Source organism: Lontra canadensis, unplaced genomic scaffold, assembly GCF_010015895.1.
Source record: "Lontra canadensis isolate GAN:19392208 unplaced genomic scaffold, GSC_riverotter_1.0 scaffold56, whole genome shotgun sequence".
In the NCBI taxonomy this organism is placed as follows: Eukaryota; Metazoa; Chordata; class Mammalia; order Carnivora; family Mustelidae; genus Lontra; species Lontra canadensis.
In genome coordinates, this window is record NW_022631050.1 from 9,822,423 (window position 1) to 9,839,210 (window position 16,788).

The 16,788-nt window shown below is 42.1% G+C and overlaps 1 protein-coding gene across 2 annotated transcripts in view; it reads left to right on the forward strand.

The window, feature by feature from the left end:
- Positions 1 to 16,788, forward strand: part of LPP (LIM domain containing preferred translocation partner in lipoma) — a 431,103-nt gene that overhangs the window by 85,458 nt on the left and 328,857 nt on the right. The window lies entirely within an intron of this gene.

Consider the following 16,788-nt stretch of genomic DNA (forward strand, 5'->3'; position numbering starts at 1 on the left):
GATGTGACTGGCTCAAAAAACATCTCACGACTTTCAGTCCTTTTCATTTAAATCCAGGCAACGGCCCGGGGTCCACTTTGAACCACAGATGGGAACAGAACCTCCAAATGGGTTTAAGTGGAATTTATCGTAAAGAAAAGAGTTCCCACTGGAAGAGGGGAGACCAGGGAGGGAAAGGTAGGGGCGGCCAATCCTGATCTTTCTTATTCCTTGGTTATTTGTCCTGGTTCTGTAACGTAGCCTGGGTACTGCATTATTGCTGAGTAAATGGTATCTGTTTGATCATGGCTTGATTCTTCTGTGAACAAGGAAACGTCTCTTAGGAAAGCCTGAGGTGAGGCATAAGCAGAATTCTGGAGTCAAGAAGGGCTTTTAAAGTGGAGGTGAGAATGGTGAGGCTGGGGACAGCATCGTTCCTCACTTCATATCCTTCCCACTTTCTGTAGAGGAAACTCCACCTTCTTGTAGAGCTCAGTTAACTTGTATTTCCAAGGATGAAGACACAAATGCCTGCTGTCTCATGGATTCACATTCATTCCCCATGAAGGGGAAACCAGCAGCTTCCTGATATAGTCCTGTACTTACTTTTTTATCAATGGCAAACTTTTTTTTTTTTAATAAAAATAGGAATTCCTGCTAGGAGCGTCGTTAATGTAAATTGTCTATGCACCGCCTAAAATATATGTGATTCATACCACGTGTTTGTTCCCACATCAGCACTGCGTCCCTAGATACAACCACTCCTGTCCACCTTCTCCTGAGTCATGGGGACGTGCTTACCCTTGGAGGTCTCTACCCTGCATGCGGGCCAGGGTCCCGCCTTGCAGTCCCGGGACACCTGCATTTTCTGACCACAGCCCATCCTCTGAGTCTGCTCTTCCTTTATTTTTACCTAAAAGAACATTTGTATTTGCCAAGGACTGGGACATGCCCTGTGCTCCTCTGGTGTCTATGCTCTTGTGGTAAATATCTTAAGGATCTTTTCTCCATTCAAGATCTTCTTAGTTCTCTCTGAATCCATGCAGCCTTTTCTGATCTCTCTAATTTGTGCTCTGGCATCGTGATTTCATATCCTTCAATACTTACCTGCCTGTATTCAGCTCCAAGATATATTTATTTGTGGATAAGCAAACTTTTCTAATGGAAGTATAAGCACTTGGAAGGCAGAGAACCTTTTTTTTTTTTTTTGGTTTAAATTCGTGTCCTTCATATCAGTGGGGCCTGAATATTTGTAAATATTTCTGGAAAAGTGGATGAAAATTGTACTATATGAGGAAATAGAAGGTGAAAGAGAAGATGGGAGCTTGGCTTTTTTAACTGTACTTAACAGCCATAACCTAATTCACAGTGACGTGATAGGATAATCACAGTTTGATGCTTGAAGGGAAGACATTTCCAGCCTGGTGTCATGGAGGGTGTCAGAGCCTGAGCTTGGCACAAAATGTCTAAGTCCCAGATTCTAATTCTTACATTTTTGGAAAATTCTTCTGACCTGTGGTATCCTTTTTTTGTAAAGCAGGAATCCTATCTACCAATCTCTAGGGTTTTTTGTTTTGTTTTGTTTTGTTTTGTTTTTCCTTGCAAACAGGAAACTGCCTGAGCAATGCAATGAGAAATATTTATGCAAGTGCTTTTCTAAACTCAGCTACTTCTCTGTTGATGATGACAGTACAGAGGGAGGTATGATTTCCTTTCCCAATGTTCCCGGCAGTAATGGCGTCCCAGGCTGTGCACAGTGGATGGAGTGGCCATGAGGACTAGTGATGCTACTACCTCATAGGCCATTTCCCAGAACCATCTTTGAACAGCATGTTTGATCAAGATAAAGTGATGAACAGATTTGGGACAATGATTAGGGAGAGGATGCCTCTTTTATTAATAGAAAATATGGTTCCTGACATTTTAGGTAAACCTCCCTCTCCATATCTTATCCATTTCTCGCCTCTGAGGTAAGAGGTAATGTGTGTGTTTTATCTTGTCCTCTCCTGCCTGCTTGCTAGGACATTGTCATCCTCCCCTATCTTGTTTTATTTCCTTGGATCAGGTGCTGGCTCTCCAAACAATGTAACATAGGTGAATTCCTTTATAAAGTTGCTATCCATGACCCTACTTTTGAAATGGGTGTTTCGAATTGTGTCTTGTTAGTAGCTGCTCTCTATCTTCTGTATTTTCAACTACCAAAGTACACTTAAACTAAATGGAAACAGAGTAATTTGGTTCCAGTAAGTGGCTGTAAGTGAGAAAAAATATATCAACAACAATGAATAACTTAAAATTCCTTTTAATGGTAGGTAGATTGCACTTATGCAACTGTGTTGGAATAACAGAACTTTTAAATCCGAAGAAACCATAAAGATCTAGTTTAAACCCATCATGTTGCTGGTGAGCAAACGTAAGGTTAGAAGGAAAAAAGTGATTGGCCTAGTGTCACCAGAATGAATTATGGCAAACCCAGGATGGAATGCCTAGTTTACTGCTTCTCTACTCTCCTCACCACCCCCCATCCCATCTGCCTCCCTGTTCACAAAAGAGAATTCTCTGGTTGTTTTGGGTAGGTAATCAGGATCACTTTTCTGGCCCTAAATAGTCAGTCATCTTCTGACATTAGCAGAAGTTGTAAGTTTCATAGGAGAAAATTTTGTAACACTGACTTCTTTTACTTGATAATTTTGAGTTTTGAGTGGAAGGACTAGGACCAGGGGGCATTGATTATTCAGGTCACCCTGTTCCATCATCATCACTTGGCTCTTTGACCAACAGCAAATCACTTAAGCTCTCTGGTTCTTTGTTTCCTTTTTGGTACAACATGGCATCATAGTAGAAGCTAGGTGAGATTCTTCCTGTCTCCAATGTCTATGAATGTAAGGATCTCCACACATTCTGAAATCTCCATTCTAGGAATTTCTGTAGCTCTTATTTGCACCCATGTGTCAGTATTTTATTCTGAACTGGCTTGAGGATGACTCTTCTTCCTTCATTTTCTTGATCGAGTCCCAACAGTGAACTGGAAATCCTTGGGGAGTGCTTCTGCTCCTGTCTTCTGTGAAGTTTCCTCATCTGGAAGGTGGGACAAGGGTGACTTTCTCTTTATATCATAGGCTCCTAAGAACAAGAGTTGAAATAATTTATGAGCTACTGCTTTGGAGAAGATGTTTCCTAGTAAAGGATGTTCAGATTCTAGTCCTTTTTCAACCCCTTCACTAAATTGTTATCTCAGATATCTAAATCACTTCTTTGGAGGCACTTTTATGATATTTCAATGAAAATGTTGGAATAACTCCTCAAATCTCTGTTCCAGTTCTAGTATTTCATAAGCCCAAGTTACCCTTTTCATGCTAATCATCTATAATCTAGTCACACTTTGCCTGTACATCCTTAATCGGCAAGTCGTGCTAGATGGTGCTTAGCACATAGAATCCCTACCGCCAATGTGTAAGAGAATGTCTCCCTCCTCCGCTTGGTTGGCATGCAACCTTGTGTTTCGGCTCTGGCTATCTGACATGGAATGCTTCAGCGGGGACTGAATACTTGCCTTGGTTTTTTGATGTTGGTCCCTTTTTGAGGGGTCATGAAAGGATTCAAGAAAAAAGGTGGGAGGACGATGAGCTGCTACAGAAAGTTAACATCAAATTTCTAAGTATTCACACATTTGCTTTTGGTTACTTCTGTTACGCGATGACGGAATGTGAAAAAGTAGCTTCTGGTATTTATCGAGCCTTAACTCACTGACCCCATAGCATCAAAATGCAAAAGAAGAAAACCATCTTCCATAAAGTTTTAAAGCAAAATCAATAGCAAAAATAAATCTGGCATGTCCTGTTTTCTGCTGCGTATTTTCTACAGTGAGAAGCAACAATACTTCAGTCTGTTCATTTAATTCACAGGTTCAAACGATTTTTTGTTCTCCCCCCGCCACGCCTCAAATTAATGTTTTCTTAATGGAAAATCAAAGTGTTTCTTTTTTCTCTGCCTTTTAAAACTTGTACTGGCATTATTTTGTATTAATTGTCTTATGCAAAGCATTTCCGGGAAAGTTTCCCTGATCCCAGATGACTTTATGGATACCTTTATAAATATTTCAACGGGATGTTCACCATACCTGGTTCTTTACAGATATTGTTTGTTTCTGTTTGTTTATCTGTTTTGTTTTTGTTTTTGTTTACAAATTAAAGGTTTGTGGTAACCCTGCATCGAGCACATTAATTGGTGCCGTTTTCCTGCCAGCATTTGGTCACTTTCTGTCTCTGTCACCTTTTGGTACTTCTGTAATATTTCAGAAGTTTCATTATTATTATATTTGTTATGGTGATCCGTGACCAGTGATCTTTGACATCCCTGTTGTCTTGGAGTACCATGAACCAGAGTCATAGAAGAGGACAGACTTCGTCCATCCATGTGTGCGTTCTCACTGCTCCACAGACTGATCATCCCCCTGTCTCTCTCCCTCTCCTTGGGCCTCCCTGTTCTCTGAGACTCAATAATACTGAAATTAGTCCAGTTAACAAGTCTACAGTGACCTCTAACTCTTCAGGTGAAAGGCAATGTTGCACCTCTTTCATCTTAACTCCAAAGCTAGAGATGATTACGCTTAACGCGGGAGGCATGTTGAAAGCCAAGCTAGGCTGAAAGTTAGGCCTTTGGACCAGTTAGCCCAGTTGTGAATGCGGTAAAGTGAAGCACAATAAAGTCCTTGAAGGAAATTAAGAGTGCTAGTCCAGTGAGTACGTGAATGATAAGAAAGTAAAACAGGCTTATGGCTGATGCGGAGGAAAAATTCAGTGGTCTGGATAGAAGATCAACCCAGCCACAACATTCCCTTAAGCAGAAGCCTCATCCAGAGCAAGGCTCCAACTTCATTCAGTTCTGTGCAGGCTGAGAGAGATGAGGAAGCTGCAGAAGAAAAGTCTGAAGGTAGCAGGGGTTGATTCATGAGATTTAAGGAAAGGAGCCATTTCCAGAACACAAAAGTACAAGGTAAAACAGCAAGTGCTAATGTAGAAGACACAGCACGCTCTCCAGAAGATCTAGCTCAGATAATTCATGAAGGTGGCCACACTTAACGATAGATTTTCAGTGTAGACAGAACAGCCTTCTTCAGGGAGAGGATGCCTAGAGACGGCTGGAGAGCTGTCAGTGCCTGACTTCAGACCTTCAAAAGCCAACTCCCATGTTAGGAGCTAATGAGCTGGTGACTAAATTGAAGACAATGCTCGCTTACCATTTTGGAAATGGTAGGGCCCTTAAGAATTATGCGAAATCGGGGCACCTGGGTGGCTCAGTTGGTAAAGCAACTGCCTTCGGCTCAGGTCATGATCCTGGAGTCTCAGGATCAAGTCCTGCATCGGGCTCCCTGCTCGGCCAGGAGTCTGCTTCTCCCTCTGACCTCTCCCCTCTCAGGCTCTCTCTCCCTCATTCTTTCTCTCTCTCTCAAATAAATAAAATCTTAAAAAAAAAAAAAAAAGCAAACTCTACTCTGCTTGTGCTCTATAAATGGAAGAACAAAGCCTAGATGACAGCACATCTGTTTACAACTTTTTTTTTTAATGTTATATTAGTCATTATATAGTACAACATGGTTTACTGATATTTTAAGTCCATGGTTGAGACCTATTTCCCAGGGGACGGGGAGGGGGAAGATTCCCTTCAAATTGTGACTGCTCAGTGACAACGCAACTGGCCACCCAAGAGTCTCTGATGGAGATGGACAGTGAGTTTAATGTTTTCATGCTTCAAGAACAGCTGTTCTTGGCCCATGGGTCAAGGAGTGAGTTCAACTTTCCAGCCTTACTGTTTAAGAGAATGCATTTCCTGGGGCTACAGCTACCATAGGCAATAATTCCTCTGGGCAGAGTTCGTCGAAAACCTTCTAGAAAGGATTCACCTTCTAGATGCCTTTAAATACATTCATGCTTCACAGGAAGAGCTTGAAATACCAACATTAACAGGAATTTGGAAGAAGTTGATTCTGGCCCTCATGGATGACTTGGAAAGGGGTTCAAGCCTTCACTGGAGAAACTGCAGGGGGCGGGGGGAACAATAGGAGAAAAAGGCTGACAAGTGGAGCCTGAGGATGGGACTGAATTGCTGTGATCTCATGATAAACGTGAATGGACGAGGAGTTGCTTCTCATGGAGGAGCGAAGAAAGTGGTTGCTTGAGATGGAATCCACTCCTGGTGAAGATGCTGTGAAGATTGTTGAAGTGACAACGAGGGACTTAGAATATCACATATACTTAGTTGATAAAGCAGCAGTGGGGTGTGAGGGGACTGACTCCCAATTCTGATAGACGTTCTATGGGTACAGTGCTATCAAACAGCATCACCTGCTACAGAGGAATTGTTCATGAAGAGAAGATTCTATTAACGCAGTCAACTCCATGGTTATCTGATTTGAAGACACAAATCACACCACAGCACCCCCTTCCCCAAGCCCTTCAGCGCACCACTGCCCCGCAGCATGGAGCACAACCCTCCACCAGCAAAAAGAGACTGGCTTGCTGAAATCTCGGATGATGGTTAGTATTTTTTCGCAACAAAGTATTTTTAAGTTAAGGTATATACATTATCTTCTTTAGAGGATGCTATTGTACACTTAATAGACTACAGTAGAGTGTAAACGTAACTCTTGTATGCAGGGGGAAACCAGAAACTTTTGACTTGCTTGACTGTGATGTTTGCTTTATCTTGGTGGTCTGGAACCAAACCCCCAGTATCTGAGGTATGCTGGTGCCTCCTTTTTATACACACACACAGAGACACACACACATACACATGCACACACAGTGCAGAAGAGGCAGCTTGGTATAGTGTTTGCTAAACTATGTATGTAGGCTGACTGGCAAGGTGGCTCTTAAGGATCGTGTTTCTCCATCTGTAGCTTGCGTAGAAGATCTGCCACAGTGATTTTTCAGGTATCTGTTGTAGCAGTGTTTCAGGGATGTTACTGCAGGCAATGGGGAGGCCCCCCACCCTCCAGGCGGAACCCCAGGTTTCCCCTGCCATAGTTGCGGCCAGAGCTGCTCTGTTTTTATCTGTGTAAATCATGGGGTTCTGTGTGTAATTTCATTTTCAGCAGAGGGTTCTTCTGATTTAAAAAGGGGTGGCACGTGTTTATTTTACTGTGGAATTACCTGCTTGTGGTTATTATGATTTGCATTTTATTGATAGATAGATAGATAGATAATGTATTTTTCCATGTGATTATATAGCTATTCTCATGCAAATTGATCTTATTTTAATTGTAAGGAGCTACTTTAGGAGTAATTATTTTAATTTTGTAAGAGTAGAATATAGTAGCAGTACTTCCGGAAGTGAGTACACTGAAAAGTACATTTTGTGGGGGGGGGGGTATTCTGTTGTTTTTGCTTTCTTCTCTGCATAGAGCTGGGAGAAGTGAGATTGCTGGTGCGTACTGGGGCACAGACCACTTTACCATGCCCCTGCTCTTATTTACAACTAAGTTAGCTTACACTCTGAATTGGCCCATCTCAGGTGGGTTTAGATCTGATTGCAAGTGGGCAGTAATGATCATGATGGGTGAGTTGTGAAATGTCGATATAGATCCAATGAGAGAACTGAAAAAAAAAAGGGGGGGACCTAGAAGGCTCATTCCCCTTGTTTCATAGAAGAAAAAGTTGAGTTTTAGGAAGCAAAAGTCCATGCTTATGATGTCATAGGTAGATTTAGCTTCCCACTGTTGTTCTTTGAGTAAGTGGGTCTTGTACTGGCTGGCTCGGTCTCACTGACTGGGGAACGGAGACCCCACAGAGTATCTCCATGTCAAGGAGTTTATCTCAAGAACCCATGTGATGGGATCTGGCAGCAGAAGGCTCTGTGCTAGGGCCATCTCTCTTTGCTTTTCGTTCCTCTTCCCTCCCTTCCACTCCTCCCTCTTCCATCCTCGGCTTCTCCATTATTGGCATGTCTGTTACTCCCCACCTGCCCCCCGTAATTGGCTTCTTAACTCCTTGTGTGTTTTGACTATTAGTAATTAGTCATGATCATGATCTTCTTGGCTTACCATGACCACAGTTCATCTTCATGTTAGTTTTGTGACATGCGTCTTCATTCAAATTTATAGGGGAAGGAGCTTTATTAGCCCTTCTCATCTTTGTGTCATTGGCCCAAGGTTGGGTTCACTAGCCTGTTTATGGACCTTTGGCCAGGTGACCAGCCTTGTTTCTGTGGGTCACAGTGTTTTGAAGTGGAGTTACATGGTCCAGAATATGGATCTTTTGACAACTAGGGATAGTAGCAGGACTGTTTCCTTTTTTTTTTTTTTTTTAAAGATTTTATTTATTTATTTGACAGACAGAGATCACAAGTAAGCAGAGAGACAGGCGGAGAGAGAGGAGGAAGCGGGCTCCCAGTAGGGAGCCCGATAAGGGGCTCACTCTCAGGACCCTGGGATCATGACCTGAGATAAAGGCAGAGGGTTTAATCGACTGAGCCACCCAGGTGCCCCCAGGACTGTTTGCTTTAAAGAAATGTGGGTTGGCCAAACATTTTCAACTTTGGGTGTGTTCATACTGAAAAATATGAGATGATATTGAATGTGAAGGAAAAAAAAATTGAGGTATGGATTGGGTCTAGTGTTTAGGTTTTACCTTGATATTTTGCTTCAGCTATACGAGAACCATGGGAAAATCTCATTGTCTCCTATTGTTACCCTACTTTCTGTTTCTTCAATGCTGTGTTCCCCGTTGCCAAGCTGTTACTCCTTTGAATCATAAAAATGTTGTCTCTATTTTGAACACAACAGAGTTTTCTCCAAAGATGGCTTTTTGTGGCACTTTTCACCACTGTCCTTATCCCGTGGGTAGATGAATCGTTTTAGATGCTAAAAAGACTGGCATTTTAGCCTGATTTTGCCCATTAAGAAAGTGGAATAGTATTTTTGCCAGCCATTGGATAATAGGCTTCTTAGGGAAGGGGATTGCTTTTGTTTTTAAATCTCATCTTTTCCAAATGGTTTTACGAAGGGTCTCAAAGAACATAGTGTATTTGATACTACTAGGCAGATATGAAAGTAACATTATCCAGTAGACTGTAAACCCCTTGAGGTTAGCGATCAAGCCTGCATGCTTCTTAGCACAAACATTTCTTAGAGCAGCATGGGAGATATGTTTGTGCAAATCAGCAATGAGAGTTACACTATGACTATTGCTATCCCACAGAATTAGACAAAGAGCCAGTTATCAAGTCAGTAGGTTATCAGTAATGTCTTCCTGGAGGAGAGTACATTTGATAAGGTGAGTGGGTTTCAGAAAGGTACACCCTTCAGCTAACTGAGTAGGAAAGAGAGTACACAGACATGAATTAAAGCACTTTTTTCCTCTCTTCCAGCATTTTGGGTCTCTTCAATAAAGTGACATTTCTCTTAGATAAAATAGGTCATATTTTCTGTAATTTTCACTACTGTATGCTGCCTGTCGACTCAACATTATCAGAATCAGTGTGATAAGGGGACTTGTATTATTATATAGCATGGGGGATAATGGTAAGAAGCGGTGTTACTATTTCCACTTTATTTTTATCCAGATCTTTGTTATCCATTATCTGGATTGTCTCTTGGTATTTTCAAGGTGTTCATTGTGTTAGGAATCTCTTCAGAGCAGTGGTTCTCAAAGGGTGGTCCTCAGTCCCTTGAGAACTTGTTAGAAATGTAAATTCTTGGGCTTCAGGGGACATACAGAGAATCCAAAACCCTGGGAGTTGGATCCAGGAATCTGTGTTTCAACAAGCTCTCCAGGTGGTTCTACAACAGATGACAGTTTGAGAGCCCATGCTCTAAACTTGGTTCTTCATAATTCATTTCTAACACCATCCTGGGTTAAGAAGCACAGGAGCCTCATCTAACAGAAGCTTCAGTCTCTCAGTTTACTTTGAATCCAGATGCTTTTAAAACTTACATACTCACTGTGACTGTGTCAGCCAAAGCATTTATTTTGAAGCTGTGTTCAAGGTAATAGTTGAGTAGCTACTGTTTATTGAATACTTAAGATGTGAGCAGTACTTGGCATATATAAATTCATTTAATCCTTTTAACAGCAGCATGAGGAACTGAGGCCCAGAGAGTTTAGTAGACTGCTTAATGTCACCAAACTGACAGGTGGCAGCTGTAAGTGTCTAACCCCTGCAAGGCTGACACCAGAGGCTTTGCCCCTACTCTTTGTGTGGTAGGGGACTTTCATAAAAATGATCACAAAGAAATTCATTGATTATATTCTCAGCTTCGTTAGAGAGAGAGAGAGAGATGATCAATGATAGATACGTAGTTTTGTTGTTTATAGACTGTACAGCTTTTTGGTATCCCTTTTGTTATCACCGACCACGTTCGTTTTTTTCATTAATGTTAGAAATAAGGGAGTAATGAACTTCACCGACCCTAAAAGAAAATAAAAATGAACTGAAATCCATGCTGTATTATTAATACTTAATTCCACTGAAAAGAAAATCAAAATTGTGTGTGAAAGAATGTACTGTTTTGTGTTCCTAGCCTTTTAGGGTTTCCTGAGGTGAGATAGTTTTATATTTCTAAGCTATCTGGGAATTTTTTTTTTTTTCCGCTAATGAATCACAAAAGGAAGCCAAAGCTTGGGTCCTGTTGGGATTCCCTTGGTGTTACACATGGGGTCTGCTCAAGTTCCCTGTGTGTTGGGAAGCATGGTTTTTAAATATCATCGATTTAGTATATCGAACATCAAGTTTTATTCTCTGATGATTTGGTTTCTTTCACAGGTGTGCTTTTGAGCGGTCACATAAAAATCTTGGCCCTTGAGATCCCCCTTCTGCGATGTGTCATTGTGATTGCTTGGCCACCTCAAAGATTCTGGGCATTGCTAAGGATGAGGTCAGGCCCATGCATGGTTTGAGTGTGATACTGGCTATGGGCTGTAATTCTAGGAAATAAACTTCCTAGGACAGACAATGGTTCTTAATTAGTTAGACCATTCCCCTGAATCCTTTGTTTCTCTTAACAGCCTGAATAGGAACTCTCTTTTTAACACTCTTGATTTGATCAGGTGGTTCCTGACGTTTTTTCATAGCAGAGGACTTCCTGGTTTGTCCTCCTCCCCTACTTCAAAACGGAGATGAATACTTAACAAATGACTTGTTATTATGCTATGCAGAATGAACTGGTTTCCACTCATTGATAGTGAACACTGTCCCCATTTTGCACCCACCGATGCAGTAATCAGTCCAAGCAAGGACCATCTCTGGGTGCTAAAACCTTTGGGAGGAAGGTTCCTTTTTTTTTTTTTTTTTCTTTTTTAAACTTTTTTGTTTTGTTTTAAGATTTTATTTATTTATTTATTTATTTATTTACTTATTTTGAGAGGGAGAGAGAGAACATGAGAGGGGAGAAGATCAGAGGGAGAAGCAGACTCTCTGCAGAGCTGGGAGCCCTATGTGGGACTTGATCCTGGGACTCTGGGACCATGACTTGAGCCAAAGGCAGTGGCTTAACTAACAGAGCCACCCAGGTGCCCCAGGGGAAAGGTTCTTGATGAGCAGAATAATAGCAGTGTTTTAAAGTGTCACCTCACAGATAATTTATTGATTGAAAAGGGGAGAGAGCAACTTCTACAATTAATAACTCTGGTAGACACCACCTGAATCAAGGCATCAAATTTGATATCACTAAACCAAGCCCAGCTGTCATCCTGAGCTTCCTGTTGTGAGGTGGTGGGAAGGACCCAGCTTTGTGCACATAATATTCTTGTTCAGCTTGTTTTAATCCACCTCTAATCATTAGACAAAGCAAGATTGTTGAACTTTATAAGACACCTGGCCTAAGAGTTCTTAGTCAGTTTCATGAAAGATGAAAATAGGCTGGGAGGGAGGGCGGAGGGGAGAGGGTAGAAGAACTGTCATCTCAGTGTGTGATCTTCGATTGGATTCTGGATGGAAAGTAGTAACAATAAATAAAAGGGCATTACTGAGATTGCTGGTGAATGTGAGCATGTGTGCACATTGGAAAATTCTACACCCGGGGGTACCGGTGTGCCTCAGTCAGTTGAGCATCCAACTCTTGATCTCAGCTCAGGTTTTGATCTCAGGGTCGTGAGTTCAAGCCCCATGTTGGGCTCAGCATGGAGCCTACGTTAAAAAAAAAAAAATCCACACCTGTGTTACACTTCCCAGGTATAGATCATGGTACAAGGAGTTCCTAGGAGATGTAAGCCAAAGTATATGGGGGGGTAGTTTGCCAACTTCTTTCAAGTGGTTTAGCTACAATAACAAATGGAACAAATAAATATATTTGTTACGAGAGAGAGAGAGAGAGAGAGAGAGAGAATGCAAGAGCAAATAAGTATGGCAAAGTGTTGGTTATTAATGACCTATGGGAAAGGTATGCATGTGGGTGGAATTCAACTTCCCTGTGAGTTTTTGTTTTTTTTTTTTTTTAAGTAAAGACCTTTGGATATAAAGAATGAGTAAATACAAGTGAATACTCTTTCCTAACTCAATGCGGTCACTCCTTGCCTATCATGGATAAGCAGTGTGTGGGCAAAAACGTTACCCATTTCAAGTCGGACTCTTGGTAATAGGCTTCCATGCTATACACTTTGGTTCCTGGCTCTGCTTTCAAGTCTGTTCTTACATGTTTGCACTGGGAAAGTCATCACCCTATAATTCTGCTAGTGGCATGAAGAATTACGATTTTCCAAGTTATAATAAACCCCAGTTGTGGTTTGGTGAGTTTTGTCACAGACATTTTTATTGAATGAATGAAAATAAATACCTTATAGAAAATAATATCCTATGGATGGCTAACTCATGGGGGTTTTAGAGCTGTTAGCGAGTGAGCAGACACCGTCACTGGACCCCATTGATATCCAGCCTCGGGTTCTCTCCTCCCACCCGCACACCCCAGCCACTGCTCCGGCGCCCACCTCTGCATGGGTATGACCTAGCAGCTCCAACACCTATCTCTCACTTTTTGCCCTGACGGTTTTCTGCCACCGTTCTACTTCTTGGCATGCAAACAGGAGAGTTTATAACCCATAGGCAGCCCTAAACCCATGGGGAACTGGAGCCTGAGGATCATGGAGCCCTAGTTGCCCACTGCACCGGCCAGCTCACTCCAGCACCTTGGAATTGGTCTTCCCTCCTCCCCTGCTTCAGTCCTCCAGCCTTTCCGTCCTGTTTCCTGAGTGTCATTCCCCAAGCCAGTGACCTACACACTAGCTTTTGTCTCAGTCCTTGTTTTTTCGCAGAACCTGGACTAAGACACCAGAATGTCTCCAGTTACGGTTGACGAGCATTAGGACTGTTAATATCACAGTGACCCCTTCACAGGAGGTTATGCGGAATCTAGAAAAAGGGCTGTTTTTTTTTTCTTTTTTTTTAAATTTTAATTTTTTATTAGCATATCACAAGCACTCACCATAGCGCATACCCTCCCCAATGTCCATAACCCAACCGCCCTCTCCCTACCCCCTTCCCCCACAACTCTCAGTTTGTTTCGTGAGATTAGGAGTCTCTTATGGTTTGTCTCCCTCCCGATCCCATCTTGTTTCATTTTTTTTCCTTCTGTACCCCCAAGTCCCCCACTTTGCCTCTCAACTTCCTCGTATCAGGGAGATCGTATGATAATTATCTTTCTCTGATTGACTTATTTCACTCAGCATAATATCCTCTAGTTCCATCCACGTCGTCGCAAATGGCAAGATTTCATTTCTTTTGATGGCTGCATTGTATTCCATTGTATATATACATACCACATCTTCTTTATCCTTAGAAAAAGGGTTTTAAGCCAAGTGCCAGGGGAATCTTCTTTAGTGTTACCGGGCCTTGAGCAGGTAATTAATTGTAAGGCTGCAGTGATAGGAAGTTAGGAAGACATGTTGCTAAGCATGTACCATTCTATGAGTTGGTTGTAAGACGGTTGCCTCTGAGATGTAATATAGATTGTTGAGAGTAGAAGGACTGTTCCTGCCTCTACAGGTTTCATAGAGGAGACGACCAAGAGGAACAGTGGTGGAGGAAATGGCAGGACTTCCATTGTTTGAACTGAGGCATAAAACAGAGACACAGCTGTGAGAAAGAGACCTGTTCTAATGTATGATGGGGATTGAAATGTGGCAGCAGAGCTCTTAAGGGAAGGTCAGGCTGGGCAGCAAGGAGCTGGGGGTCATCGTGCACAATCACATAGCACTAGGCTGGGGCTTGTTGAATTATGTCAACCTCCTAGGAGGACCTAAAACTGGGAAGTAGTCCCAACTTGGAGGGAAGAGAGGATAAGGAGGCTAGATACCAACTGGAGCCTTGCATGTACAGGCTCGCTAAGCACTATAATTACTTGTTCCATTGTATAGTTCAGGCTGATTCTGCGACTTTTGAGTCTCTGTTGTTAGGTACCCCAGTACTTAGAGCATGGGCAATTGATGTACTTTCCACTGCCGTTAAAGTACAGATGTTGAAGACCTGATTCTGTCTCTTCACTGATACCCCAAGGGGACACTTAATGAATGATGCTCCCTTTAAGAAGAATAATTAACAATAGCTATATTATTCATATGAATTTATAGTTACTGGTTACTATAATTAGTGCTATTTAAGAAAATGATCATAATTATAGCACTTTCCAATTTACAAAGTATTTTCCCATCCATTTTCTTATCAGAATCTTGTAACATCCCTCTGCCTTAGGTAGGGCAGGTGAGGGGGAGGAAACTATGGCCCAGAGAAGCATTTAACCAGTCCTCCACCCCTACCAATATATTATGCTGCCTGTGAAGCTATGGAAATACATAATAGAAGAACCAGATTCACGTAGTTCTCTGTCGCCTTCCCAAACGCTAATGTCCCATCTTTTCATGTTGTGCCAGGACCCATTCCCCAGGATCTTTACACGAATGTTAAATTTTAAAGGGGCTTCATTCTTTATGATAGTGCCATATTTCATAGTTATTCCTGCTCAGTGGGATAAGTGAGATCACCTCTGATTGAGGGACTAACACTCTGAAATCTTATCTTCCTAGGACAGAGACCCATGGGCCTTGTAGGGCTTGGTCAAACTGGAAATTCAGACCTTGAGAAAACATAACCCACCTGCTATTATTACTGTTTTCCATTTTTGGCTATGGCAAGCGAGCAATGGAAAATCCCTTTTCTCAAGGGCGACCTACAAATCTGGGCCATATACAGCAGGGATGTAAAGACACACACAGATGTGCACACACATGTATCCTGGGATTTTGATTCGCTTTCTAGAACCTATTGTATATTCCATATACAAGAGTAGCCCCTGCCCCAGTCGTGGCTCTAGCCGTGTTCACCCAAAAGATGGTGGATATGAGAAAGGTTGCTGATGACCTGTGGCAGAGTCTCTCACTACCCATTCATTTATTTACTTAAAGAATTTATTGAACACTTCCATGATTAGGACCCGAGCAAGATTCTGGGGAAACAGCAAGGAGCAAAATGGACAAAATCCTGTCTTCATGAAGTGTGTGTTCTCTTCAGCAGACTAACAACAGACAGCCAAATACATATAAAAGATACTGTTAGATGATAGATATTCTAATAGATAGATATTATGAGATGATAGATATGAGAAAAATACACAAGTCGGGGTGAGGGGTCAGAGTGCTGTACTAGGGTCATAGAAGTACACTCAGAACCAGAAAATGATGAGGACGCTATGTTAGATAATGGGATAAACGTTACCTCTATTTACTGAGGGCTCACCAATAAGGATGCCACTGCCTCTGGGATCGTCAACAGTCTGCGTTTGGCTCCATGGGGCTGGGCCATGACTTCATAGATGTTGATGTTATCAGTATGTCTGGGACAGATCAGGTCCAGAGGGATGAACTCACGTAAGCTAAATTCACAAGAGACTGACAGACACACCAGATCCTATTAGGTCTGTTTCTGCAGAGACTTAAAGTTAAGCTCCAGGAGTCAGTAAAGGTGGGTTGGTGAGCAAGCTACTAGAGGAAAAAGAGTGAGTGATATTAATAAGCAATACTATTATGCTATTGTTACCCAATGCAGTGTACTCACTAACATTTACTTAGAGGATTATAATATTTAATGTTAGCTTGTCAGGGTACCCTATTTTTTTGTTGTTGCTGGGGATATTCTGGTTTCTTGGTCAATGCTTTTTCTAAACTCTTTCACACCCTATCCTGATATTTAACGGCCTTAGACAGTTCAACAGAGTTGATTAGATTATAGCAATTTCCCATCATTTCATTTTGATTGGGTCTTGCTATAGATACACTTTGGTTTCTTTCTTTTTTTTTTTTTTTTTAAATATATAGATTTTATTTTATTTGTCATGGAGAGAGAGAGAGTGAGCACGCGCCCAAGCAGGGGGAATGGCAGGCAGACTGAGAAGCAGGCTCCCTGCTGAGCAAGGAGCCTGATCTGGGACTTGATCCCAGGACCCTGGGATCATGACCTGAGCTGAAGGCAGATGTTTGACCAACTGAGCCTCCCAGGCACCCAGCACTTTGGTTTCTTCATGGAGTCCTAAGAGACACTCTCAATGCAGTCCACAATTGGTATGCTTTGTCACCTTAAAATATTATTTTAACTCACCCTGCTTCCAGATCTAAGGACCGTCTCAGTTTTTGTTTCCTTGCCTTAAGCTCTAGGCAGACTGTTTGCTTGTTTTCCCCAAGCCTGTTCAGGATTCCTGGGAATGTCCTTGTGACAGCGTCTTGCCCTCCACTCACCTCCTGTGCTTCTGAGTGTAGGTGGAGACTGGTACTTGTGATAACACGGGGTATTGATGGGTGAGGTCCATAGATCTCCAGCTGCATCATCGGT